At 46.2% G+C, this 26,941-nt stretch overlaps 1 long non-coding RNA gene across 1 annotated transcript in view; it reads right to left on the reverse strand.

The window, feature by feature from the left end:
* Nucleotides 1-6,597: 6,597 nt before the first annotated feature.
* The window catches only part of LOC144118318 (uncharacterized), a 50,596-nt gene continuing 30,252 nt past the window's right edge, over nt 6,598-26,941 (reverse strand). The window contains exon 5 of the long non-coding RNA XR_013312008.1: nt 6,598-6,891. This is a non-coding gene — a long non-coding RNA (uncharacterized LOC144118318). The remainder of the gene's footprint in view (nt 6,892-26,941) is intronic.

Genomic DNA, 26,941 nt, shown 5'->3' on the forward strand with positions numbered 1-26,941 from the left:
ACGTGTCAGCCAGGAAAAGAATAAAAAGAACTTTTGATAAGGAACGCTTTCTTTGGGCCACCAAAAAGACGCATTCTTTCGAGGCTGCGCACGAATTTTCCCGCGGAAGCTGCGCTGCATATTTTCGAGATAGCCTCAAGAAAAGGACGCTAGAAAGAAAACAGAAATTAGCAGGCAAAAATGAGCTTGAATCATTGCCGTTCCTTGCATGCTGCTGACTTAACGATTTAGGAAGGCGCCAACAAAGCGGGGCACTGGCATTTGGCCTTTGCAGATATATTCACCCACCTGCAGTCGTACATCTGCTTTGTGGCAGCCCCTAAGAGGGTGCAAACAAAATTTGTCTTCGAGACAAATATTTCTCCGCGACCTGACGCCGTCCCTTCGCCAATTTGTTTATGTAGACAGCTCGCGCTTCCAGTGGGACGCTGCAAAGACTGTGAGCAAGCAGTTTGTGTTTAAGGCTTCTTTGTTGCCTGTCTTCATTGTGCTCTTCTTATTCTCTGCCTGCTCACGCGTGAAGTTTATTCCCTTACTGCTTTTTTTTTTCAAATTTACTCTTTTGCGTTACCACGTTTGAAGAGCCAAGTTAAGCGTTACTGGTTTTTTTCCCCTGTGCTTTTGATCGACAAAGTATTCATTTTTTCTGCGTTTAATTTTTATACTGCACAATATGATTTATTACCCTTTCTTGCAACGCGAATAATAGATGCTGTGTGCGTATCATTTTTTTCCTTCTGAGTATGATGCTTTTCCTTGCACCAAACTGCCTCAGCGCTTTCTAACTTGACATCCGTTTTCGTTCGGCGTTCAAGTTCTCGGCGTAAAAATCGTACGAAGCACTGTCCCTTTGGGGTTAAGTACAAGCGACAACAGTGTAACGATTCAAACGGAAAATGTAGAATACTATCATGTTCACGACGGTGTTGTTGCGATACAGTTGGTTTAACATTGCTTCGCGAACACAGGGCAAAGAGAGGAACGTACAGCGCAGGCGCCGACTTACAACTGATGTTTATTCCAAAGGTGCACACACATAAATAAGTAGTCTCGCGGGAAGCTGCCAGCTGAGTCAACGTCAGGGGCGGTGTAAAGGGCCGGATTAAAGCCATAAAATTTTAAAAGCTGTAAAAGTTTTAACAAAAGAAGAGGAAGGGTGGCATGAGTTAATGTAAGCAACAAGATGCAGGTGAAGGATGAAAAATGGGCACGCGGTTGGGTAAAAAAGGAACGTGGCTCGCACTTTATGTAAACGAGTTAAGTTTTAAGCGCTGTCATGTGCGCTTGAGAGAAAAAGGTAGCCACACGCACTGAAGCACTGAGAAGGCTGCGGCTGACAATAGCTCGCCTCATTTCTGAGTCGCGTATTATGCTTGTATCGTAGGCCGAATGCATTCACTCTCACTTCTTTCCGCAGAGAATAAATGGCAAAATTAGGCTCATGTCGCGCTGTCAGACGAATCCAAATATTGAATCATAGAATTGGAAAAGTACACGCGCCTTTCTGCGATTCCGGTTGCGGTACGTCCTGTGAACACAGTGGCGGCTTGCTTTTACAAGGAGTTCACTGAAAACATATGGGAAAACTATACGCTACTCAACTGTCTGACGTAGGAACCTCCACAGAAGTACATCTGCTGTAACGGTGCAAATAGCTATATTCATTCTGCTTCTCTGAGCTTAGTGACCTGTATAAAATGCTCGAACATATCTAAGGTCTTCCTTTGTGTCAGTGGATTAAGTTAAATCGTTATTCTGAACAGAAGTCGAGACAGTGCAGCTCACGAGTAGCCTTCTTCATCAAAAGAAAGGGCTTAGGTTGCGGCAATGATCCGTCAGAATTGCTGCAGGGAACTGAATTTTCTGGTAAGCCGCTTTTGAATTTCGAACGTGAGTAGGAAGTGGAGAACTAAGCATGCCTAATCAGCCGAAAGTCAATTTTTTGCGAAGGTGGTCGCTCTATGTAGCCCCACTTTTTTACAGCCGCTTATCGGTGTTCGACCAACCTTTCATATTTTTTTTGCCCTGTACTGCACGTGCCAATAATCCCAATTCTGACACCTTTTTTAAGCCACCGTTTTAGTTGATTCACCAGATCTTCTATGTATTTTATCACTTTTATGGCGCTTTTACTGCCTCTGGTTAGCTCCGCTATTGTGCGCCTACATACTGCCTCTGTTTCTTTCAATAAAAAATTGATTGACTGCAGGTTATTGTCCGCGTATCTATTTTGTGTGTGGCGCTGCTTCTTCCCGTAACAAAAAATGCGCCAGCTATAGCACGTTAAGAAAAAGGAACTGAAAGGCGGCGAGAGGTTCGTTATGTTACAAAATATTGAAAATATTCTTCTTACTATTGGCCTTTTCATCAGTTTTAGTAAGGCGTTTGATTGCCTGAATCATAATATTTTGGCTTACAAGCTTTCACTGGTTGGAATTCGTGTCAAACCCCTAGGTACTAATAAAGCCTTATTTAGACAAAAGGAAGCAGACAGTTTGTATAGGCAATCAGCTGTCGTGTTCTTTAGCAGCGCAAAACGGTGTATTACAAGGAAGCGTGTTGGGTCCCATGCTTTTTCATTTATGTATCTACAATATTGTTACCATTCATCCAACTGTAAAATTTATCAAATCCGCAGGTGAAAGCAGTATACTGATTTTAGGCCCTAGTGCAAATGACCTAATTGTAAATTACAATAAAACACTTTAAAATTTGCACCTCTGGTGAAATCAGAATTGTATTAGAAAAAATCGCACGAAAAGTTTTCGTGCAAGAAATAGAATACTCAACGCTCTTAGATTTAACAAGTTTGTTCGTGGCGTTTAACGTCTCAAAGCGACTCATGCTGAGGGACGCCGTAGGGAAGGGCTCCGGAAATTTCGACCACCTGCTTTAACGTGCACTGACATCGCACAGCACATCGGCTTCTATAGAATTTGGCCTCCATCCAAATTCTACCTCCGCGGCCGGGATCGAACCCGCGTTTTTTGGGTCAGCAGCCGAGCACCATAGCCACTGAGCCACCGCGGCGGCTGAACTTCCAATAGTTAATGAGCACAATGTTCTCGGCGTTATTTTTTCTTCAAATTAAAGTTGGCATACGCATGTAGAAAATATTTGTTAGAAATTAGCGGCAGTAAAAGGCGTCTTATCTCGTTGCCGACGTCTACTTCCAACAAAGGCCAACATTCAAATGTACCGTACACTGTTTGCTTCATACATTAATTACTGTAGCCTAGTTTGGACTACAACTACTAAAGCAAACATTAAGAAAACTACGACTTTGCAAAAGATATTTGTGCTTTATGTTGCCAACCAAGATTACCGGTCCCCTACGCGAAGTACCTTTCTAAACTAAAACATTATTCGAGTTGAAAGCATGTACCCGTTCCGCCTTTTGCGCTTCTATTTTTCGTCATCAGTTTCCAAAGAATTTTTGAGGAATTTAGCATCTCTGAAAACGAGAGCTCATATTGTATATACACGTAATGATGAAGTGTGCTTTGTTACAAGATTTCATACTAACTACAAAACACAGTCGTTACAACATAACTTGCCATTTATTTTCAATGCACATAAAGGTGTAGCTAGTTAGCGCCTAAAGGAATTGAGAACGTGTTCTATAAACAAAGAGTAAGTGTCTCAGTGCATTTGATTGTTTAACTTTATTCTTTGTATGTATATATTGCACTTTTTGCTTTGTTTTCTTCCTTGGTAATATGGTATTGTGCTGTATTTAGCATCTGTACTTACCACTCATTTCAAATATGGTATATTTCATAATTTCTCTGCACATTTTGTATTGTATGGTTACCGTTTATCGCTTTTCTGTCGTCCTCAATGTCCGCCAGAAAGAATGATACCTTTTAATGTCTAATCACGACTGCTATGTACAAGGTTCATGGGCCTATTCAAGCTGTCGACTCAGCTCTTAGCCCTTGACCCTTTCAATAAAGAATTTAATGGAATTGAATTTTGTGGACTAGCTGTTTTGCCACAACCTTTAGTCCTTTTCGGGACTAACATCAACGGTTCTAACTGTTGGCCTTTTTTGGAAAGGGGTGCCATAGTTAGCCCGCGGGGGCAGCCACTTAGAGAAAAAGTGCGAGCGCAGCGGAATTTTGGCCGTAATTCAAAAGCGGGACAACTTCCGCAAGCACTTAACACTAGTAATAACAACTAACAAAACGGAAAATAAACACACGTGAAAATACCAGGATTCCAACCCCCAACCTTTGGACCGAGACCACCGCAGAACACGGTCCGGAGCGCGAAATAAAATCCTCAAATACGAAGCACACACATTCTTAGCGTTTACTGCTTGCAGTCTTATCAAACGTTTTACTGTTTGGAGAAAATTATAGGAATTTTGTAGTAATATGCTTTTGCAACAAGCTGAGGTAAGCCTTAAAACTTACGCACGGCTGCCTAAGTTGCGTTTTTGGCTAAAAAAGAAGTGCCGAACCATGTACACCTTACGCCCTGTGCTTCACATCCACAAATCACAAAGCGCTGTTTTCGCTCTGTCTCGGTTGGTCTCCCTTCCTTAATGTCTTTCTCACTGCCATATATGCCACTAAGAACCAACTAAATCAGAAAGCAACCATGCACGTATCTTTGTTATCTTTACATTTTTTGCGTATCAGGTTGTCTCATGTGTAGCAACTGGTAGCTGTACATTACGGCCTCTTGAAAACAAATATAGAATGCCATGGTTAACTTTGTTTTCTCTGACTGTCCGGCAGCGGTGACGGGGAATTCATTGCTTGCGACTCATCGTTTCGGTAAATGTCGCCGATACTTACGCATTTCAGCTCAAGCTCTTAAACCAAGGGTAAAGAAATTAAACTACATACACTTGCTTAGCGTTAACCCTTATAACTCACATTCGTCTCGTACTGAAGCCCGAAGTACTTGGGACATATTCGTAGACAACAGCGCAATGGCTATAGGGCAAAGAAGAACACAAAATGATGTTCGTAATTTCTGCCCTTCCTTCTGTTCTCCTTCCTTTGCCTAGAGCCGTTGCGCTGTTGTCTACGAATATGCCTCAACTACAGTACCAACCAGCCCAACAATTAACACTTCTGAAGTACTTGTTTACGCACTTTCTCAGCTGCCGGTCGCTTCGGTTCGACAAAGCCTTTTTCCGACGCAAGGCAGTCTGTCCCCTTCGGCGCGGAGAGCAGCAGTGCTCTCACTGGCCTTGGACGACATCTTGCACTCGAGTACTATTGCAGTCGAGGTCTTTTTTCGCGATTTTCGCGAGCTGCTATGCTGCGGCTCTTCCGCCCGTTAACCTCTTTCTCACCAGTTAGTCCGTTGAGTGTTCGCAAGGCACGCATTTGTGGAAAAACGAGCGCCGTCTGCAAAGTAAGGGACTTATGGGGGGGTGATCACTACAGTTGTTTTTGCCCCCCCCCCCCCCACCCCCCAATTGGTAGTTTTTTTTCTTAGGGTGTAGCCCAGCAAAAGTTCTTCTTGACGCCATTTTGTTGGGACCAATCAGTAGTTGGAATTCTGGCCAATGAATGCAGCACATTTTAATGGTGTCATACGCGTCAGCGCTCTATCGGAGCAATCAGCGTGGCGTACTGTCATGACTGCATCTATGACTTCACATCAGTCTGACCGAATGGAGTGTCGCCTTGTACTTTGAGTCACGGTTGCACAAGCAACACTGACGCCGCATAAAAGCGAAACGGGGTACTAACAGCTATCGCTGTTGCAACATGGCAAAGGAAGAGGAGGCGTTCACATTCGCTGACTCAGCATGAAACTTTTCGTCCCCGAGCTACGAGATAGTTTCTCGATGTGCAAGTAACGTCGACTGCTAGTGTCTAGGTGAGTGCCGCTGGTGTGCGCGTACATGCACGTTTGACGGTGTGTACGTACTGATTTTGACTCCCGTTGATGCTAAACCTGTGGCACACTTGTCCACCTCCAGACGTTTAATTTCACTCTCTACGGCGTTAAAGTCGGCATTATTCATCCGTTTTTTGGGACCTATGATGACTGTCAGTAAACTTCCGATGAATGAGGCACTGTCCTCATACGCATTCTTACCACCATGTTTTGTGAAAGACGGATTTCTTAGGTCAATGCTTTTATATTAAATGACGCATTTTGATTACAAAAGCGTTCTACGCCTGAATTCACACTTAATTCAATTTTACATGCATGAAACACATGTGGCTTCGCGTAGAATCAGCTTAATACTGTCATGTTTTAAGAGAAGTGTGTGTTACGTGGATCTGTTACTCTGAATTTTAAGTATACTTCTTGACTTCACTCGGATAACGAAATGAGAAAGCAGAATGTCTAGGTCGGTTTCGCTACATGCTATATGAGTGGAAACTTAATTTTTCGCAACTAGTAATCGTGAATTCCTATTGCAGGGTATGTTAATTAAATCATAATTGATTCGCAAGCCCGCATTTTGGCGCACAAAAAAGAGCCGTCTGATTAATAGGTGACAGCTTATAAAGTGTCCGGAGGCGCGAAAAGTAAGGATAAATAAAATATAGTGCACCATATAGTCTCGTGTTATTCTTTGTCTGTGTGCTCTGTTTTCTGCGCTTCATCTACTCAAGCTATGCACTAACATGCCGCTGAACGTGTTCTACTTCACAGTGCACTTTATTCTCGCTGTCGCTGCAATGAAAACATATTTGAAATAATTGTTTCTTTTTTTATTGCGCTTAGAAATTTTCTCTTCCGAAACACTTACGCCATTAAAACATGTTGCGGGGAAAATTGGTGCATAGCTTGTGGAAGATGAAGCGCTACAAGACGAAAGCACTTAAAAGGAGGAGTGACGAGACACGATGAGCTGCTTGGATCTCTTTGTTGATTCCAGAAGCCGCTGATTGTATATCCGTAATGTAGGCCCTGGGGAAGAGAGAGCCGGAAGACAAGCATATGAGCACACGAGAGAAGAACACGAAAATTGCAGTGGAAAGTATTGACGTGAGATAACCATTTCTAAAACAAATTTAAGAACAAACTTTCATTTTTATGAACTTTCAGCGATGGAAGGCTAACACAGGCGGTTCCACTTTATCCGATGTGGCGCGCTTCTATCAATCCTCGCACAATGTTGTCTTTGATTCTGCTCAGAAGTTGCAAGTAGTTCATGTGACGTCGTGTCTTCTTCTCTGTGCTGTCGTTTTGTTGCGTTTCAACATCTACAAACACATCCGCCAGCAGCCGGTGTCCATCCCTTCTTTGTTCACTGGTGCGTCCTTCCACTCGCATATTCCACGAGGCTCTCGAGACAATAAGACAACCGGAGTTGAAATTTTGATGTTTGCTGCACATGCTTGCCACCAACACGGCTCTGAACTCCGTTGCTAGGAGCTCCGACCAAACAAATGAGGCGCCTGTGGGCTACATATCTTAGTTGTTGATGTCTCGCTGAGGGTTGGTACACGCTCATGTTTACGAAATATCGCGCGCCGTAATGCTTGCACTAATAAAAATGAATGAGAAGGGAGTGCCGCAGTGGAGCCCTGTTTTCGTCTGTTGAGTGCGCAACCAAGAGATATTTTCACTTTTAAATGCACAACGCGCAATTTCTTCATTTTTCCCCCTAGAAATATTTAACTCATAGTAGTTTCGCAGCGGGGGGTCATAATGCATAGTAAACTTGTGCGTAGTGCTTGGCAATTCAGGTCAACAAGTTTGCGATTCTCTTTTTTTGTCATGATGGCTTTGGGCGTTGACACTTTAATTAATGATAGAACACATCTAACTTTGCGCGCAAGCATGTAATCCATCTGCGCAAAACCGTGCATGTACAGGAGCTACTGGGTTACTGCAGCGTGCAGCAGACTAATGTCACTCCTATGACGTTCCGTGTGACTGCCCCTTACCCGTTCAAAGTTTTTTCGGCACTCCTAGTGTTTGCAAAAACTTGCTCAAAATTTTGCTCATTGGTGGAACGCACTTTACCCACGGCGGTTGCTCAGTGGCTTTGGCGGTCGCTTGCTTATCCGCAGTTTGCCGGATCAAGCACGGCTGCGGTGGCCGTAATTGGATCGTGGCGGAATAGCAAAACGCCGCGTAGTCAGCGCACAATAAATATTCACAATTGACCTAAATTAATCGGGAGCCCTGCACCACGGTGTCCGTCATAGCCCATGTGTCGCTTCACGATGTTAATCCGCAGAATTTGGTATTTATTTCCTCTTACTTGCCCAGCATACTGAAAGTGGGCTACCTTCAAAGAAAAATTGCCGTGGATACGGTGATAAAGATTGTTCCTATGCGGAGCCAAACGTTTTCCTGTTCCTTCCTACACACGCAGCAAATGTAAGGGCTCAACGCGTTGTCTGTCCCTATCTCGGAACTTCTACGGAAAGTAAATTTGCGCACGTGTGAGCGGGGTTTCCGAGTGGCTCCGCCGCGAAGGAGCCTCGCGAACTTGCAGTACGAACGCAATCCGCGGACACGAGCCTTGCTCTGATACGCACTGAAAACTCGTACAGCAAGCGCGCAAGCCCCGCGGTTGCGGGTCGCGGTTTGTATGAACGCAGGCAGGCCAGTCCACGTTCATTGGAGGAAGACAGCGGAGGGGTGTCAAAGGGTGCGCAGCCCGCGGGCTCTTCTAAACGTCGGGTTGCTGTTGTTACGTACATTCGATTCTCCCTATTTCACGGAAACGCGCCCGACGTCGAGACCGCAAATTCTGAGCACTTCATTGCGCGCCATCATGTAAAGTTGTCCTGTTATTGAATTGGTCGTCTATACATTTTGCCCCATTTTAGTTATTGATTGAACTGGTTAAGTTTTGATTGTTCATGACCTAATCCAGTCCCCTTATTCAGTGAGAAAATATTTGGTCTCTTTTCGACCCAACGATTAGCTGCGCCAGTAAGCACAAAGGCCGTACGGCGATATTTATTAACACTATGGTGCCTCTAACAAGTGTACGCCGGAACGCCAAACCCCCTGTCAGTGAAAACTGGGCGTACTCATACACTGCAGGCGCTTTGAGCCGTTTATCACTGACATATGGTTCACTAGCTCTACGGAGTTTCGCTTTAATAACTCTTAGTCAAATAAACTTTCTCAATACTTTTTTCCGGGCGAATAAGCGTGCTATCGTAGTACCATAGCTGCAGTCTCATTATTTCTTCAGGACGACTACTCTTCTAGACCACACTGCAGCGTACATGCGTACATAATTTTTTATCGATTCGCAAATTGACTGATTTATTTGTCTATTTATTGAGGGCTTGCTTGTTTTACAGCTACATTCAAATTTTTTATTCACACAAACAATGCCTGAGCAGCTACCACCAATGCGCGCTCACACAGCTTCCCGAGTGCATGCGAGCTCTCTACCCGTTTCTTGTTATTTTCATTTTCCTCTCCGATGAATAAACTACATTACTTATAAGCTGGGCTGCAGTATTTCAATTCTTGTTGCAGTACTGTGGTTTTTTATTTTTTTGGCGATATCAAAATTTTTCCAAAGCCCTGGCAGTATAGAATCAATGTAAATCCAATTTTTTACGCATCCATTGGCTCTCCCAGAAGGCTCGCGATACGAAACTCTGTGCGGTAGTTTCCCGCAAGACCTTTCCAAGGCTGGGGAGTCGAACATGTTTCCGGAGAGTTCGGATTTAGTGCAGATGGTTTAGTTAGTTAGTTTTTCTGAATTCATTGGCGTTAAGAAGTTTAGCGAGGCGAAACTAAGCATAGCTGCTACTGTCTGATGACGTCGGCGACTGCTTTGGAAGTGATGATGCAGAAAAAGAACATGAAAATAGGCGCTGTAGACCTGGAGAAGTCCTGAGGCGAACTTCGAACTTTGAAAGCAGCAGATAACAGTGCGCTCAAGAAATTCTTGCGTGATCAGTTTTGGAAGCAAACCGAGAACGTTGCGTAATATTAAATTTATAATCGGCTTCTTGATAGGAAACGGTGAGATTAATACCCAGTTTTTGTACTCTGATTCGCGGCTCCAGGTGAATTCTGCCAAGAAGCTGCACGTATTGCAAGCAGCGTGCATAAGCATGCTGTTTAACGCACTTCTGTAAAAGCAGGAGTGGGTGGATGAGGAGAGTGATGAGAAAGTGCACAAGATTTATTTGTTTCCTTTCTCGAATATTGCATCTCGGGCTTTGGTTATAATGAGCGGATATGTAACGGACTCTATACCTCTGGGATTCTATTTTTCGGCAGGAAAAGTTGTGGATCTACGCATATAAACGCCATGGTAGGGGCCCATGACAACGAAATGCGGCGGCAGCTACACAACGGCACACTGCAATCTCCTGCGTGTGTATGTTTCTTAGTGCGTAAGCGTGCAAATGTGTCTATGCAAATGAGGTCTGGGAGGAAAACCCACATCGACAGAGAAACTCATTGAGGCGCCACCGCTGAGGCTCGCGGAGACGAAGAGGAGGTGGTGGCACGCGCACGCTCGCTAGAGAACACTCCGGCACTATCAGGCTGACGGTATCAGCGGACGCCGAGTCTGAGGCGTCCGCCTCGCAACCTCTGCAAACGTGTCCCCTGTTGCCACATTATTGGTGACTACAGACAGCCCCTGAGCACCGGCAACGGGCATTCCGAGTTTCCGCCCATCGAGTCCCAGCATCGGCGCCCGCCGTCCCGGCCGTTCAGCCGCGCCGGCCATGGCCCTATACCGCCGGACGAGTGGCGCCCACCCATCATCGCCAATCCTGCTACGCTGCGCCTCCCGCCTTTCAATTTCATCTCAGTTTATTTTACTAGAAGTTTGGAAGGTCATCTGGATTAAAAGCTGTAAATCACAGCTTGAGAGGACGCAGAAATTCTCTACAAGGCAGTGCCCACATAGTTAGTAACACCAATAGTTAACATGAACAATGAAAAGAAGGAGAATAGCAGACAAAGCACTATAATAACTTTGCGTAATTTTCCAAAACACAAACAGGCTTAGTTTTCAATAATATCATAAAGAATGCAAAAATACATTGTACACGAATATTTGAATAAATATTTAATAGATCAGTGAAGAATATATATATCAAAACACTACTATTTAGAGGTTGGGAAAGGATTATTCAAGCTGTTTAAATAAAATTAGCTCGACATATAGATGTTGGTTGAGTATTTGTGAGAGGTTGTGTTGTAATGACTGAAATTTGTAGTTTGTGCGGAGATTCGGAGTATGCAATACGTACGTCGGTACTATGAATAGGTATAAGTGTTTCTTTGGGTATAAGACTTGCGGTTTGTACTAAAAAGTTCTTCTGCACAGTAGTCGAGAAGAAGAAAGAACGCAAAATACGAAAATCGTACATGTTAGTAGCTCTGACGATTTTGTATGAGAAAAATAACTTTTCGGTCGAGTCGCGGAACGGGACATTGAAAATATGGCGAATGGCCTTTTTTTGCAGGACGAGTATTTGCCGCCCGGAATCCCCGGTAGTCTGGTTTGCGCAGGCCGAGTCTCTGCCATATGTCAACGGCATCAGTTCCCAGGCCTAGCGCTTCCTGCTGATCAAGTGGAGCCTTCACGGTGAGCTCTACGATCAGCACGACCTCAAGCCCGTATCCCCCCTCCGTCAGGGAGGCTTTTCCTCAGACTACCAAGGCTCCACTGCCACCTTCTTTCATGACTCGTTTACGCCCCCGACCCCACACGCATCCCTCGCCACGAGCCTGTCGTCGTCATGCCCGTCTGATTCGCTCAGCCACATTCGCCGTGCCTACGATGCTTACGCCCAAGCCCCGGTAGTGTCCCGGGCGACAACGCCCTGCACCTGCACAACCCTCACTGCATGCAGCGACCGCATCGGCCTTAGGCCGAAGCCCTTCGCGCAGGCGCACCCCTCACCGCCTCCCGAAGGTTCTCCCACCATCCAGCGTGCTCAAGCAACTGCCATCTTCAGTGCCCTCGAGATGCAGCGCCATGTGCTTTTCTGCCCTTCACCCAAGCCGAGCGATAGCGCACTCCTGCCCGACTTGCTCCACCGTCGCCCATCTGGCTTTCCCTTTACGTTTTCCCCAGCAGCGGCCTCCGTCTACGTCCCCTCTGGTCTCACCAGCCCCCCGTGACAAGGACAAGTGCTCAGTCAGCACAAATGCCCTGTGCTAGCTCTGCTTTTCTTTCGTTCACCCGACCAGCGGTGTGGAAGAGAGAGAGGGCTCTCTAGCGTCACCGCTGAGGCTCGCGGAGACGAAGAAGAGGCGGTGGCACGCGCACGCTACGCACAGAACAATACAGGCTACCGATATCACCGTACGCGGCCTCTGAGGCGGCTGCCTCGCAACCTTCAAGTAAATCCGCTTCTGTGTCAGATGAGACTTATATTGAAGGACAGCTGGGCCAGCTGGTTTCTGTTATCCATTGTAAAAAATGCGCGAAAAGCGCCATGGCGGAACGAACAAGACTAGACGAGCGCTCGCGTTGTCTTGTTCGTTCCGTCTTCGCACTTTTCGCGCTCTTTTCACAGGGGATGCCTGAGGAGGTCTGAATACAATTTTGCCCGCGTCACTTGTGGCGGGGACTTAGCGGGCTTGGCATCTTACACTGTATTTGATCGTCTGAAAGCAGAGCAACAAGAGAAGGCAGGTACTCGTGCCATAATGGCGTTACGTAAGTGAAATTTACTTACTTGTCTGAAATTATGCGAGATTTTGCTATCCTCCTACCATACACGAGAGTATGATATCAACGCAGTTACTTTCACGACTGGCAGTTCCTGCAATTCATTTTGGAGAGCTATATAAAATTTTGTTTTAATGCTTTTCCGCGCCGTAGAACATCAAATATAATAGAGAGAGACGGGCTAGTTGGTGACTATTAGTAGAGTGCATCTTAAAACCGCGCAAAAAAAGGAAAAAGGAAGAGGAAGAAACCAACAGGACAGAGCGCGGAACTTCAACTGGTTTATTACAACAGTGCGTCACATTTATACAATCATCGTAATCACGTGGTAACGTGACAAATGATCATCACGTAACACTTGTGCGCGGACGTGTACGAGACGAGGAATCCGGCTCGTGTGTCAGCAAAACGTCGGTTAACATCAAAGACATAACTTCCTGCTGCTGAGCCTTTAAAAAGAATATTTCGTAAAAATTCGGCAAAGACATTTAAGATTGCTCACGTGTGGCAATGCGAAAGCAATACTGTTTCTGAGTGCGTTGTTTACGCGTAATATTTGTACATGGATTACAGTTATTTTCTGCGAGTTTCTGTATATACTTCGGCATTGCCCTCCTTGTATCTTATTGCATATATCTGATATTTATCCGTGTCTACACATCCGTACACACACGAGCGCGTATGAAAGTACCCGGAATTCTGTACAGCGAACGGTTGCATCACAATTTTTATTTCAAAGTCTGGGAAGGCATACAAGTGAAGGTGCCTATGTCGTCCGTTCGAATCTCTCAAATTAGCCTCCAACATTACTAGCACATGAAAGCTATATGTAAAAAGAAAAAGAGAAATCGTATGACGCCAGTGGAAACGCTCTACGACAAACGGTTGCGTCACAATTTTGGTACGAATACTGCAGAAAAAACTGGTGCCACATTGAGGTCAGCCAGTGGGGAGTACATATAGACGGTCGATATGATGGCCCGATATGGGGTGCTCAGTTTTCTGTGTGCGTCATACGACCCCTTGATGACGTCACCCTATTTTTCTTCTATCGCCGGGATTTTCTGTACCCTATGCGAGCACATACGTACACAAGCCGCCGGCTTTTTGTCTCCTAATAGGACTAGCATTGCTTTCGGATTAAAACCAATGGCGCTCCGTATTAATAGCAAGTGTGACCTTAGTTTCACATTGTTCTCTCTAGTTTCCGTGCTCATCAAGAATCTCGCAATCTCTTTCCGGAATAATGAAGTGTACTGTCATTACCGCATACGACGTGGAATTTTTGCTCCGAACTATCAGCTTAGCCCCGCCCATCTCTTTAAGAGCCGCAAGACTGAGATCGACGCGAAGAACCACGCGATCTATCATTAGTTTCGCAAGGCCTTCGTGAAAGGCCCAAAAGGAAAATGCGCAGTACCATATCACGCTTGCACCCTTTATTACCAGAAAAATTGATGAAGGACACCTCGCTTGAAAGGCGCGCATACAAGTTTGACGAGGTACGGCGCTGCAAAAGGCGGTCCCACACGAGGCAGCAGTCTTGTCTTTGTCCCCCCATTGATCGCCCGCCCCATTAGCTATTCATTGAGCGGCAAATTTCAGTTCGGGGCTGGCAGGTTGGGCGAGAGCATGCTGGCAAAAGATCGATATTCTCTCTAGTTTCTTAGTGTTTGTTCTCAAGCAGTTCGCTCTTATTACACTGCGTAGCGGCGAGCGTTGAACTTGGGCTGCAGACTATTTCTCCTGCCATGTGGCGGCATCCTTCGGGTAATTTGTTCCAGTGCGCAGAGGCAGAGGCGCATTTCTATTCAAGTGATATGCTAGTGCTTTCTCTGTAGTCAGTTATAGCCAATTCCTGAGGCACATCTGTTCAAGACTGATCAATTTAAAAAACGGGTGACCATGATATACTGATGGAGCTACATTATTCGGCTCTATTTGATGCACTTTTCACCCTAGATAATCAAGCTATGTAGGAAATAATAAAATTTATAATAAATAATAGTAACTGATTGGGAAACGTTTTCTTTAATTTTAAGCCCCCAATGTACACTTTTCTAGAGGCAGCAACGTTGTTGTGCGGACCGACCGCCTTGCCGGTAGTGTAGCGGATGCTGAGTTCTCGGAATTGCGCGGGCTTTGCCCGCAGCAGACCCACGGTTGCGTTCGGCCTTCGTTAATCTGCTCGTCGCATCTCGTGCCTGTGTTCGGACACGTGTGAACGCATGCGTGAGCGAGTGCGCCGATAAGTGCTTACATGGAGCTCTATGAGGGTTTGAACGCAAGAATACGCGAATGCATCCGCAGGTAAGGTTTCGTTTGCTTTATGATGGTTTAAGGTCCCGAAGCGACTCAGCCTATGAGGTACGCCGTAGTGAAGGGCTCCGGAAATTTCGACCACCCGGGGTTTTTCACAGTGCACTGACATCGTACAGTACACGGTCCTCTAGCATTCCGCTTCCATCGAAAGGCGACCACTGCGGCCGGAATCGAACCACCAACATAACAAAGATAAGGAGGAAGGAGAAAGCACAAAAAAAATATGAACGATTCCGCATAGTTAGGCCAAATGAGCATTAGGTACGCTAGCACTTCGGTTTTCAGTTTGCTTTCTGTTTTGGTTTGAGGCTCAGTTTCCAAGGCCAGACGCTCTTCAAAGATCGGCGAAATGCATGAGTGGGGTGAGGACCTCAGTGCCAGCGAACTGGAGGGGACACCTTAGCTCCGCCCTAAGGGTGTGGCCGCACAGAGGCCAGTTGGGGCGCGCCACCGCTACAAGCAAGGTCACAGAGATGCCTATTCTGCTGCAGGTCAGTTATCTTCCGAACGCTAAATGCCTTCGGTGTAATGATCCTTTCTTACTTACGGTGTCGTGCCTCCTTGACACCCTTGACAGTTGGCGGAAGCTGTTAGGCCCGATGCTTTGTTCTCTCTCTGTCAATGCACACCTCGTTTTGCTTTTACTTGCTTTGTCTGGTGACATTGGGTTGAAACCTGGACCACCAACTCTTGAGTCCATATCAGAGGCCATTGCACGAATGGAGCTCTCACAAAACACCACGTTGTCCGAGCTTGCTTTGATACGTTCTGCCCAAACAAATATCGAATCCCTTGTCAACCATCCTTCCAGTCGTGTTGACATACTAGAAAAAAAAAGTGGAAGCTTGCCAATCTGATGACCAACCTGCCGCTAGCACTCTCATTGAAAAGCTGACCGTCGAAGTTAAGGTGCTCGCAGGGAAATGCGACGATTCCGAGAACCGCCTTCGCCGCAACAATCTGCTTTTTTTTCGGAATCCCTGACTCCAGTGACGAAACGTGGGCGAAGTCCGAATCGGGAGTCGTATCTTTCTGCGCCGAGCACCTTGAAGTACCTATCCAGAGCTCAGATATTGAGCGAGCTCACCGACTCGACAGCTTCCGCGAAGATAGAAAACGTCCCATTATTGTTAAAATATCCAGCTTTAAAACCGTCTTTCTTTCTTTCCGTCGGATCTAAGCTAAAGGACACCACTTTTTCAAGTCGGGAAGATTATTCAGCGCGTGTTCGTACAGCTCGAGCAAAACTATATGCGTATGGCCTCGATAGCAACTTACTATTTAAGACACGCTTTGATAAGTTGGTCATGGGAAAAAAGCAGTACACCTACGATGCCGAGTCCGATTCTGTCCATGAGTTGAAATCACAGCGTTCACTGAATAGTTCAAGGCCTCCTCAATCTGCATCGTATCAGCCGGTACAACACCGCATCCGCGCAGCTGCGCACCAGGAAATATCAGCTGTTCTCACTAACATCCGTAGCTACCTACCCAAAAGGGTTTGCGTCGAAGCCATTCTCGAAGATAACACTACTGATATTGCTATTTTTACGAAAACTTGGCTAACCCCTGATATCGCATCCGAAGAGCTGCTGAATAATGTGCCACTCACAATACACAGGCGTGACAAGGTGGGACGAAAGGCAGTGGTATCCTAATTTTCGTTAATCGAGCCATGCCTTCATTTACTATTGATATTGAAAGTCACCATGAAATCCTCACAATAAACATATCCCATCCTGGAAGCTCTTTCGTACTCGTCGCTTGCTATCGAGCACCTGATTGTAATCTTTCCTTCGTCAATGAACTGCGCTCGGTACTTCTCGACTTAAACAGCCGCTTTCCTTAAGCACATTTTATACTTTGTGGCGATTTCAATTACCCAGACATTGTTTGGGATAACTTAGCCGCCACTTCTCGTCAATTCAAAGAATTAATCGATCTTGATCTTTTGTTTAACCTCACCCAGACAGTTAACATGCCAACTAGGATCAGCAACACGCTTTACCTGGTTTTTGTTTCGAATCAAGAAATTATCCACTCAATGTCTTCTACAAACGGTCTCAGCGATCACAACCTAATGTGTTTTAATGTAGCAGTGCCGAAGCCGCTTCGCTACCTTTCCGCTAAGTTATCCATTATTATAAAAGGGAGAATTTCCCTCTTATAAATGCCGAACTGGAAAACTTTTTCCACACTTTCCAACAGCTTTCTTCTTCAAGAACTGTCAACCAAAATTGGTTATTATTCAAGCAGAAATTTTTGACATGATGTAATGAACTCGTACTTTTCTTCGGTTTTTACCCATGAGCCGAAATATAATATTCCCAACTTTCCTGCTACCACTTTTTTACGGATGCCGCCCATTACAGCCACTGCGGAAGGTATAGAGAAGCTTATCGACCAGCTGAAATTATCAAGTAGCCCCGGTCCTGATAGCATTATTGCCAAAGTACTTAAAGCCACCAAAGTCCCAACCAGTTGTATATTGCAGAAAATATTTGCCCAGTCCCTCGTTCTGAGCGCTCTTCCGACAGATGGGAAAATTAGCAAAATAGTTCCTGGATTTCAAAGTGGCAACCGGTCTGATCCATCAAATTATCGCCCAATATCTTTAACATGCATCGCCTGCAAACTAATGGAACACATCATTTATTCTCAAATTGCCCTACACCTTGATAACAACGAATTCTTCTTCGCTAATCAGTCCGGTTTTCGCTCTGGTCTTTCTTGGGAGTCGCAGCTTTTTGAATTCACCACCGATCTTCATTTAAACCTTGGTTCATTTTTTCAAATTGATGTTATATTCTTAGACTTTTCTAAGGCTTTTGATCGCGTTCCTCACTTGCGACTCATCTGTAAACATTCTTCTCTTTGCCTGAACCCATTAATCTTATCATGGATTAAATGCTTCCTCCCCGACCGCTTTCAGTTCACCGTCATAGGAGGGCCTTCTTCAACCTTAACCAAGGTTCTCCCTGGCGTTCCACAGGGCTCAGTCCTTGGCCCGCTCCTTTTTCTCATCTATATTAACGACCTCCCTTGTGGCATTTCATCATCAATACGTCTCTTAGCAGATGACTGTGTCCTCTACCGCCGAATTTCATCTCAAACCGGCCAGACCATGCTTCAGGATGACTTAATTTTAATAGGTGACTGGTGCAATAAGTGGCTGATGCCGCTTAATATTTCAAAATTCAAGTTTAGCAAGTTTCGCGCAAACGCTCTAACATCACCCACGTGTACTCTTTAAACTCAGTCAATATTTCACAAGTATTAACGTATCGTTACCTCGGTGTCCTAATCTCAAGCAATTTAAATTTGTCCGAGGATATCATTAAACTGGTCGCTGAGAGCTCCAAAACACTGGGCTTTATTAGAAGAACATTATCGCTGTCGCCCCCAGCCGTCCGTAAACTGGCATATGAAACCTTCGTACGATCCAAACTCGAATACGCATGTGCAATCCGGTGTCCACATCTGACTTACCTCATCAAATCTTTAGAATCTGTGCAGAACCGCGCCGCTCGCTTTATATCTTTAAAATACGACTACAAAATCAGTATCAGCAGTATAAAATCATCACTGGATCTCCCCTCATTGGTCTTTCGCCGCAAGATATCACGACTATGCCTCTTTCACAAGATATTCTATCATTTCACGCATCTGCTGCAATCTTTTCTTCACCCACCAGTTCGTTCATCTCAACGCTTATTCAATAGCTTAAGTATACAGTGCCTGCATGGATCAACATCTGCTTTTAATAAATCATTTCTACCAATTTCAGTACAGGAATGGAATGAATTGCTAGATCCTACTGTCATGGAAAGTGGCCCTGCCAAATTCAAAGAGCGGTTACTGTCTTTATTTGAACATTAAATTTGTCTATATTTCTTTTCCCGCCCTAAGTTTGATGTGCTTGAGCAACTCGTTTGTAATTCCCCTTCTCTACTCGACTGTTTTTTTTGTAACTTTTTTAATTGTGTTCTCATTTGATGTTACTGATTATATTCGTTGGTCTAATTGCCCTCATTGTATGTTTATATATATATATATATATATATATATATATATATATATATATATATATATTGTAGGGGTGTGTTTATTCGGTGAACCCAGATGATTCCAGCCGCTCAGGGGAGACTCGCAGCGAAGCGTCAGGCGTGGCGAAAGAGCAAGGCAGCGAACAACTTCTTCGTCCTTGAGAGCGGCAGCACGCGACGCATGTCAGTGGTTATATCGATGAAGATTACCACACTACAGTTTCCCCCCCGGGCAGAGAAGGAGCCATCCTGGCGACTCATGGTGCCGAAAGGACAGACGGATCGTAGTAGGGCTTGATTCGGTCCACATGTACTATTTCGCGTCCACGGCGACGCAAGTCCGCAGATGGCGTAACGGGCTCAACTACGTAGTTCACAGGAGATGTTTGTTGAAGCACTCGGTATGGACCGTGATACCGAGCAAGAAGCTTCTTTGACAGGCCGGCGGTTGTGGCAGGAACCCAGAGCCACACCAGGGAGTTGGGCGCATATGAAGGCGCCTCACCAGTGTCACGATGGTGTTTTTGTTGCCATTGATTTTCCTTTGTGAGCGAACGAGCGAGCTGACGGCATTCTTCTGCATACTGGGCGGCGTCCGAGAGTGGCGTCGATTCAGAAACATCAGGGCGGTAGGGAAAAAGCGCGTCCATTGTGCAGGTTGGCTCGCGCCCGTAAAGAAGAAAAAAAGGAGAGAATCCAGTGGTGGTCTGTATCGCAGTGTTGTACGCGTAGGTTACGAAGGGAAGAACGTGGTCCCAGTTGGAATGAGCGTCGTTGACGTACATGGCCAGCATGTCACTCAGAGTACGGTTGAAGCGTTCGGTCAGGCCATTCGTCTGAGGGTGGTAAGAAGTAGCGGTGCGATGAATGATGCGACATTCTTTCAGTAGGGCCTCGAGAGCGTCGCACAAGAAAACGCGTCCGCGGTCACTGAGCAGTTCCTTCGGAGTCCCGTGGCGAAGAATCAAGTTGTTGAGAATGAACAAAGCAACGTCTCTTGCAGAGGCAGAGGGTAACGGTGATGTTTCAGTGTAGCGAGTCAGATGGTCTACTGCCACAATAATCCACCGGTTTCCAGCAGGAGTAGTCGGAAGAGGGCCATAGAGATCTATGCCAACGCGGTCAAACGGACGAGCAGGGCAGGGTAACGGCTGCAACGAAACAGAGGACTTCTGAGGAGTTTTTCGGCGTTGACAAGATTCGCAAGCGCGCACGAAATGTCTTACGAAGCGGTACATTCCACGCCAGTAAAATCGCAGACGTAGGCGTGTGTAGGTTTTCAATACGCCACCGTGAGCACATTGTGGGTCACCATGGTACGCAGCACAAATGTCGGCGCGGAGATGACGCGGGATGACTAGAAGCCACTTCCGTCCATCAAGCAAATAATTGCGGCGATAGAGAAGACCGTCACGAATGGAGAAGTGGTGTGCTTGGCGGACGAGCGCTTTGGAGGAATGACCGGGAGTAGGACTTGAGAGAAAATTCAAAAGTGCATTGATCCAGGGGTCATTCCGCTGCTCGGTAGCCATGTCGATAGTTGTAAGAGTCGACATATCGTAGGCACAGACGTGGTCAGACGAATTATCTCTAGGCAATGGCGAGCGGGAAAGAGCATCCGCGTCCGTATGCTTCAGCCCTGATCGATAAATGACATGAATGTCAAACTCCTGGAGACGAAGAGCCCAGCGAGCAAGGCGACCGGATGGGTCTTTCAGAGAGGCAAGCCAGCACAAAGCGTGGTGATCGGTCACAACGTAAAACGGTCGACCATACACATAAGGACGAAATTTTCCGATAGCCCAAATAATGGCCAAACATTCCCTTTCTGTGACTGAATAATTAGATTCTGCCTTTGTCAATGTTCGGCTGGCGTATGCCACAACATACTCGCTGTAACCAGGCTTACGTTGGGCTTCCAGCATGCCGGATGACACTGCCACGACATCGTCGCCCCTCCCAACCACCGTGCTGTGTTCTGGAGCTCTACGGCAGCGTGATCCGTGCTTCTTCAGTGGCACAGCCGACCAGGACGTCGACGATTGGTTGGCGGCATATGAGCGCGTCAGTAGCTACAACAGATGGGACGACGCTATCAAGCTAAGCAATGTAATCTTTTATCTGACTGACGTGGCGAACCTCTGGTTTCGCAACCATGAGGCAGACCTGCCATCTTGGTCTGCATTTAAAAAGAATTTTGCAGAAGTGTTCGGCCGCCCTGCAGTTCGCAAGCTCCGGGCAGAACAACGCTTGCGTGAGCGCACTCAGCAAGTCGATGAGTCGTTCACTAGTTATATAGAGGACATCGTGGACCTATGCAAGCGTGTCGATCCGCTAATGACTGAAGCGGATAAGATCGAGAACATCATGAAAGGCATCTCTGACGACGCGTGCCAAATGCTCTGGGTAAAAAATCCTGCCACGGTGAGTGACGTGATCAAGCTTTGCCAGAGCTACGACGTGCTTCGTAAGAAGCGCGCTTCTACCCAGCACCTCCACCAATTGTAGGGGTGTGTTTATTCGGTGAACCCAGATGATTCCAGCCGCTCAGGGGAGACTCGCAGCGAAGCGTCAGGCGTGGCGAAAGAGCAAGGCAGCGAACAACTTCTTCGTCCTTGAGAGCGGCAGCACGCGACGCATGAAGATTACCACACTACAATATATATATATATATATATATATATATATATATATATATATATATATATATATATATATATATATATATATATATATATATATATATATATATATATATATATATATATATATATATATATAAATATGTTTACCTAGAATTGTTTTTCTTTTTTTCAACCTCTTTGGCTTTGTTCTTGTATTGTCCTAAGTACGTAGCCCCCCCCCCCCCCGCCCCCCTTATGTAATACCATGTGAAGGGTCCTTAAGGAATCAATTAATGATGATGATGATGTTATCACGATAACGCTAACGGGTTCGTGCCCATATATGCGTAATTGGTCATTTTGGAAGTCCTCATGCCACCGCTGACGTAGTGGTGCAGCGCTTAAACGACGCGCCACTTCCCTGCGATGGTAGGCGGCCTCCGGTGGGGATTGTGCGACTCTGGTTGCTCTTCCAGAGCTACCGACGTCGCCAGGCAAACAATGGCGAAATCGGTAAGTCGGTGTCTTAGTGCTGGCGCACTAAAATAAAATTTAAAAGAAATAACCTGCCTGAAAATTTGCTGCGAAACGGCTCGCTACCATTCAGAGAAGGGCGACTGAAAAATGAAGTTTGAGAACAACAGAAGAAAGAGAATTATTCCTTTCGGTATCATTAATTGAACGACTAGCGCATGTAACTAGGACACAGACATGGAAGAAGATAGGAAGATAGAAGGAGTAAATTAGCGCTCGCCCGGTCTTCTTCCATGTCTGTGTCCTAGTTACATGCGCTAGTCTTTTAATTAATGACAACACACCAACTAGCCCAGCTTTCCGCCTTGATCCTTTCGGTAGTGTCAGCAAGCAACCATCGTGCGGGTTCTCCAAAGGCCTTACCATTATTTGTATTTGAGCTCGGCGATAATTTCAGAAGAATTAAATAGCAGAATAAATTAGTCGCGCAGTTCTCCAGATTTTCATGGAAGGGAGTGCTCAAGGATGTTAAGCTTTGTTTTCTGTTTCTCTGTGCCAGCTGCGTTGACACATGTTTGTGTGAACTTTTGTCAGCAAAATTAAGTGCGCCTATTTTCATCCTCTGCCAGCGTACTAAAAGGACGCAGCAGTGAGTGCCACATGTATACTACTTAAAGGAAACAGGGGAAACGGTTAAACCGGTCTCTTGACGTGGAGAGAGGTAGGTTTCACCGCCAAGCAGGGGCGCGGCTTTAGGGTCGTCTCCTCGAGCTCTTTGCCCCTTCGAGATCGAAAGGTCTAACTTCCCGACCAAAGCTGTAAAAGCCGGGCCGTCGCTGAAGCCCTGACTTTGACCCCTAAAAGCAAATAAAATAAATATTTCGCCGACTGGGACTCGAAGCCCCGCGGCGCCAACAGATCAGCTTCGCTGGCCCTGCTAAGAGCACTATCCCAAGCAGCACAAGTGATCGGCCTAATATTGCAACAGGATGGTTCCATCCCGGTCCTTTGTAGGGCCGGCCTTTGCCTATACGGTTCCAATGTTGGGCCAATTACCTGTGCTGCTTGGGATGCTATCGCCGCAGTTTTTTTTTTCCTTATCGCATGGAAATTAAACCCGCTAAGCTTCCAAATGCTTCACGTACACACATACTCTTCCGCGATGCAGACACACATTGTCATGCCTTCGTGCACCGCAGCCGATCACGCCTCGTGTTAAACTGCAAAACACTCTCAGCAGTGCATTCCACATCGTCGTCTTCATCAAGTTACATCTGCGGCGCGAACAGATCAGATCAGCTTACCCTGGATCAGAGCTTAACCTGAGTGTAATATTGTCGCCAGACGTATCGGCGACTCAGGAAACCAAAACCGTAAGCCAGTCAGGTTTAACACATGCTTTCACACGTCTACTCGGTTTAACCACGTTAAAACTCTAACAGTTCTTTTTCTTAGCGCTGAAACTTATTTTTCTCCAGTTCAGATCTGGCTTTACCATTTGACGTATTTCCTTTAACTGTGACTTATACTTCACCTCTGTCGTAACATTGTGCGTGTCAATCGCGATGTTAGTTAAACACACATTCTTCTCGAAAACACAAAATACCGTTTGATGCGCGGACAGAAAGAGCGGTGCTTTCCCTTCATAGGCAAACAGCCAACTGTCTGCCCGGCACCGTCTCATCGGGTTCGCCTTCTTTTTGCTGTGCTGGTTGAGGAGCCCACTTTGAGGACCTGTGTTTCGACCCGACGTACCAGTGTCCATGTGGTGTTTGAAAACTGTCGTCGGAGATGTGTAGCGGCCATTCTCGACTGGACAACGTGGTGCGTCTGCTTCGACAGGGGGCGAGTGCTCTCCATATACTCAGAGTCTCAACTTTTCAACAAAGCCGAAGAAGCCGCAGCGCACTAAAACCGGTCGGTGTTGTTTTGTCTGCCAAACCGACTGTTGGCCACCTGGCCCTGAGTGGCGTTGTATGTGGCCCCGTGAAAATCAGCCAACAGTTTGTGCTAATCTCTAATGCGCGCCATACCTCAGTTATCAGGCGCCAGCCGTGCTCCGTGCTTCCGAAAATGAGCAAATCAATGAGGCTCCCAAATATATGTCATTGGAGGCAAGTAACATCACGCATGCAGAAGTGTAACTGAAATGCAGTGTCCATTCACCAAATACGTATTGTAAAATACCTTGTCTACACAGTAAAAGCTTACCTGAAACTAGATTTCTCCGGGCAAAAGACAGTCTACGGTAACTTGTATTTACTATAAAGCATTCCTGCAGCCAAGTACTGTCTCAGACCTGCGTAACGAATGACAACCGAAGTTGCTTCTTATCCAAGCAAACAGCGTCCTGCTTACAAATATTTTTTTTTCGGCTGTATCATTTCTTGTGCTGAAAAAAAAAATAGCTGACCGAGGCTGTCCTTTAGCAAGCTCAAAGCATGCGAATGATGCATTTTAATACATTTGTTCGGAATGCGCCGCGTGTGTCTTTCACCGTCGGTCTGGTGTACCTATAGTAGCAGTGGTGTTAAGTCGTGATGGCAGAGCTTTCCATTGATCTCCCCAGTTGATCGTTCTGTTTCTCGCAGTCGTAACGAAATGTAATTCCTGCCACTGCTCCACAGTACAATTTCACGTTATGTGCTAATAGCAAGTACCGTAATTTTCAGTATATAATCTGCAGAGTATACTTTTTACAATGTTTTAATTGCGTGCTTTGCTTACAACGTATTGTTGCTGACTAAACAGAATGTTTGTTTTCAAAGCAGCTTATGATAACCTCTCCTGCCGAATGATTCATGCTATTATGTTTAGTTTTTTTCCTCGCTTTTTTTTGCTTTTAAACCTCAATTCTGCTTCCACTGCCATCGTTGAACTGACTGGTTTTATGCGCACTTGCTGGCACTTACTGCCACCTCGGTTCCGAAGAATATTCCCCCTCCAGGTTGTGTTCGGCACACAAAATGATGGTGGGCGATTTGCTGTGGTTAGGCAAATCTTGGTTAGATCCTCTAGCCCTTCGGTTTTCACTCTGGTTTCGGTTGGAGTCTCGGTTTTCAAGAGCAAGCAAACTTCAGACAAAGATCGCCGAAATCGGGCCTAGGCTCCTCGATATCGTTAATGGGTTAATGCCAATATATGCGCAATCGGACCTTCACTAGTTTACATTCATAGATCACTGAGAGTCCGCGGTTCAGCGTTGCCCCACTGCCCTGTGATGGCAGCCGCTGCCACTGGTGGTGCGCTCAGGTTGCTCTTCCCGAGCAACCTAGAGGTCACACAAAGGGGCTTCGGAAAGACGAACAGACAGGCTGCCCACAACACGCCGGGCAGATTGCCACCTGCCAGGCGCTTAGGGCAAGAAAACATCGGTGAAATCTCAGATTCCGAGTTTCAGTCCCAGCGCACTAATAATGCGCGCCGCCAGTGTTATCTTTCGCGCACTTGTGCGTGTACTCCCAGACACCCTTACAGTGTGCGATGGGGTAAGATGCCCTCGACTGAGCGTTGCAAGCTCAGCCAGAAACCAGATATCGAGCGACAAGCGGGGTGGTCGTTATGTGCCCAGCTTTCGCCAGTTGCAAGCCAGATAATGGGCCGGAGCCAAAGGTTCACAAACAAAACACAGTTTCTACAGCAAAGAGACGACACAGAGGATTTTCCAATCGCTCGCGCGAGCACATAAAACGATTACAACACCATGCAACTCGTACAGAGTAACACTGTGAAGAGACTACAACACAACCAAAAATCTTGAACCTAAATTGCACTAACACAGGAGGGAGGCAAACAACCAAAACACAATTTGTTCGCCGGGCACTGCGACAGTCCGACGACCGGAGGATCACGACGGAGCCATCCTGAAGACTTACGTACGCTGCCTCGCAGAACCGTGGCTGGCCGAGTGGTGTCGACGCGGGAGTCGTGCGGGTGCGATTCTCCAAAGCTTAAACGGCGGCACGGGCTGGCAGACAGCGGTCAACGTCCTTTATGTGCAGGCGCGTGCCGCGTCTAATCGTACACACAGTATTAACAGTACAATTTCCTTCACATTCTCGCGCCAGGCGCGCGTCCCCGTTGGTCAGACGGGGAGACCGTGTTTCCAGAGACTTCTTTCTTCCGATCCGCTGCCGCTCGCGTTCGAGCGAGAGGGAGAGGGCAACACTCTGCACCCTCAAGGCTACGCCCTCTCCGTCGGCAATCAGTAGCATTTACTCCAAACTTCTCGATTGTTCGACGCCGCGCGCGGACATGCTTCCTTTGCCGCCGCGCTGGCGAGTGAAGTGGAGAGGGCAGCAACACACACAAGGTTAGGCGGTATTCAGGGCTTCCTTCTCCACTGTTCTAGAATTCTCTATGGTGCACTCTGGAGAGATTGCTTCTGCGCCGATCTTCCGAATGTGCGTCGAATTTTGCGAGAGCCAGTCATTGCATCTGATTTGAATAATTCGTCTGCTACTAGAATCTTCAAAGCGACACCCCAGCGTACAAGCATATGCGATCCTGCAAAAAAAGTGTTTACCGCACTGTGCCCTTCTGGGAGACAACACAATTAACATATAACTGCGAGCGGACCCTGCAGAATCAGCAGGTGCTGAAAGCCCCGTAAGTTTTCTCGCCTTAAGCAGAATTCCGCTCTACCAACTATACATCGGGTGCAGGTTTCAAAACGAATATTACGGCACCTCGAAAGTAAACCGTTTGGTCAGCAAAAACTGGTGTGAAAACCTTCATGAAAGCTGTTTTACTTAATTGAGAAATTAGCAATGAGGAAAACTATGAGAGATAAGAACCCATTCTAATTGATTGTAAATTTAAATCAGTCATTTGTGACTTTATTTAGGAACACAAAGACCTAGCTTTGT

Source organism: Amblyomma americanum, chromosome 2 (assembly GCF_052857255.1).
Source record: "Amblyomma americanum isolate KBUSLIRL-KWMA chromosome 2, ASM5285725v1, whole genome shotgun sequence".
In the NCBI taxonomy this organism is placed as follows: Eukaryota; Metazoa; Arthropoda; class Arachnida; order Ixodida; family Ixodidae; genus Amblyomma; species Amblyomma americanum.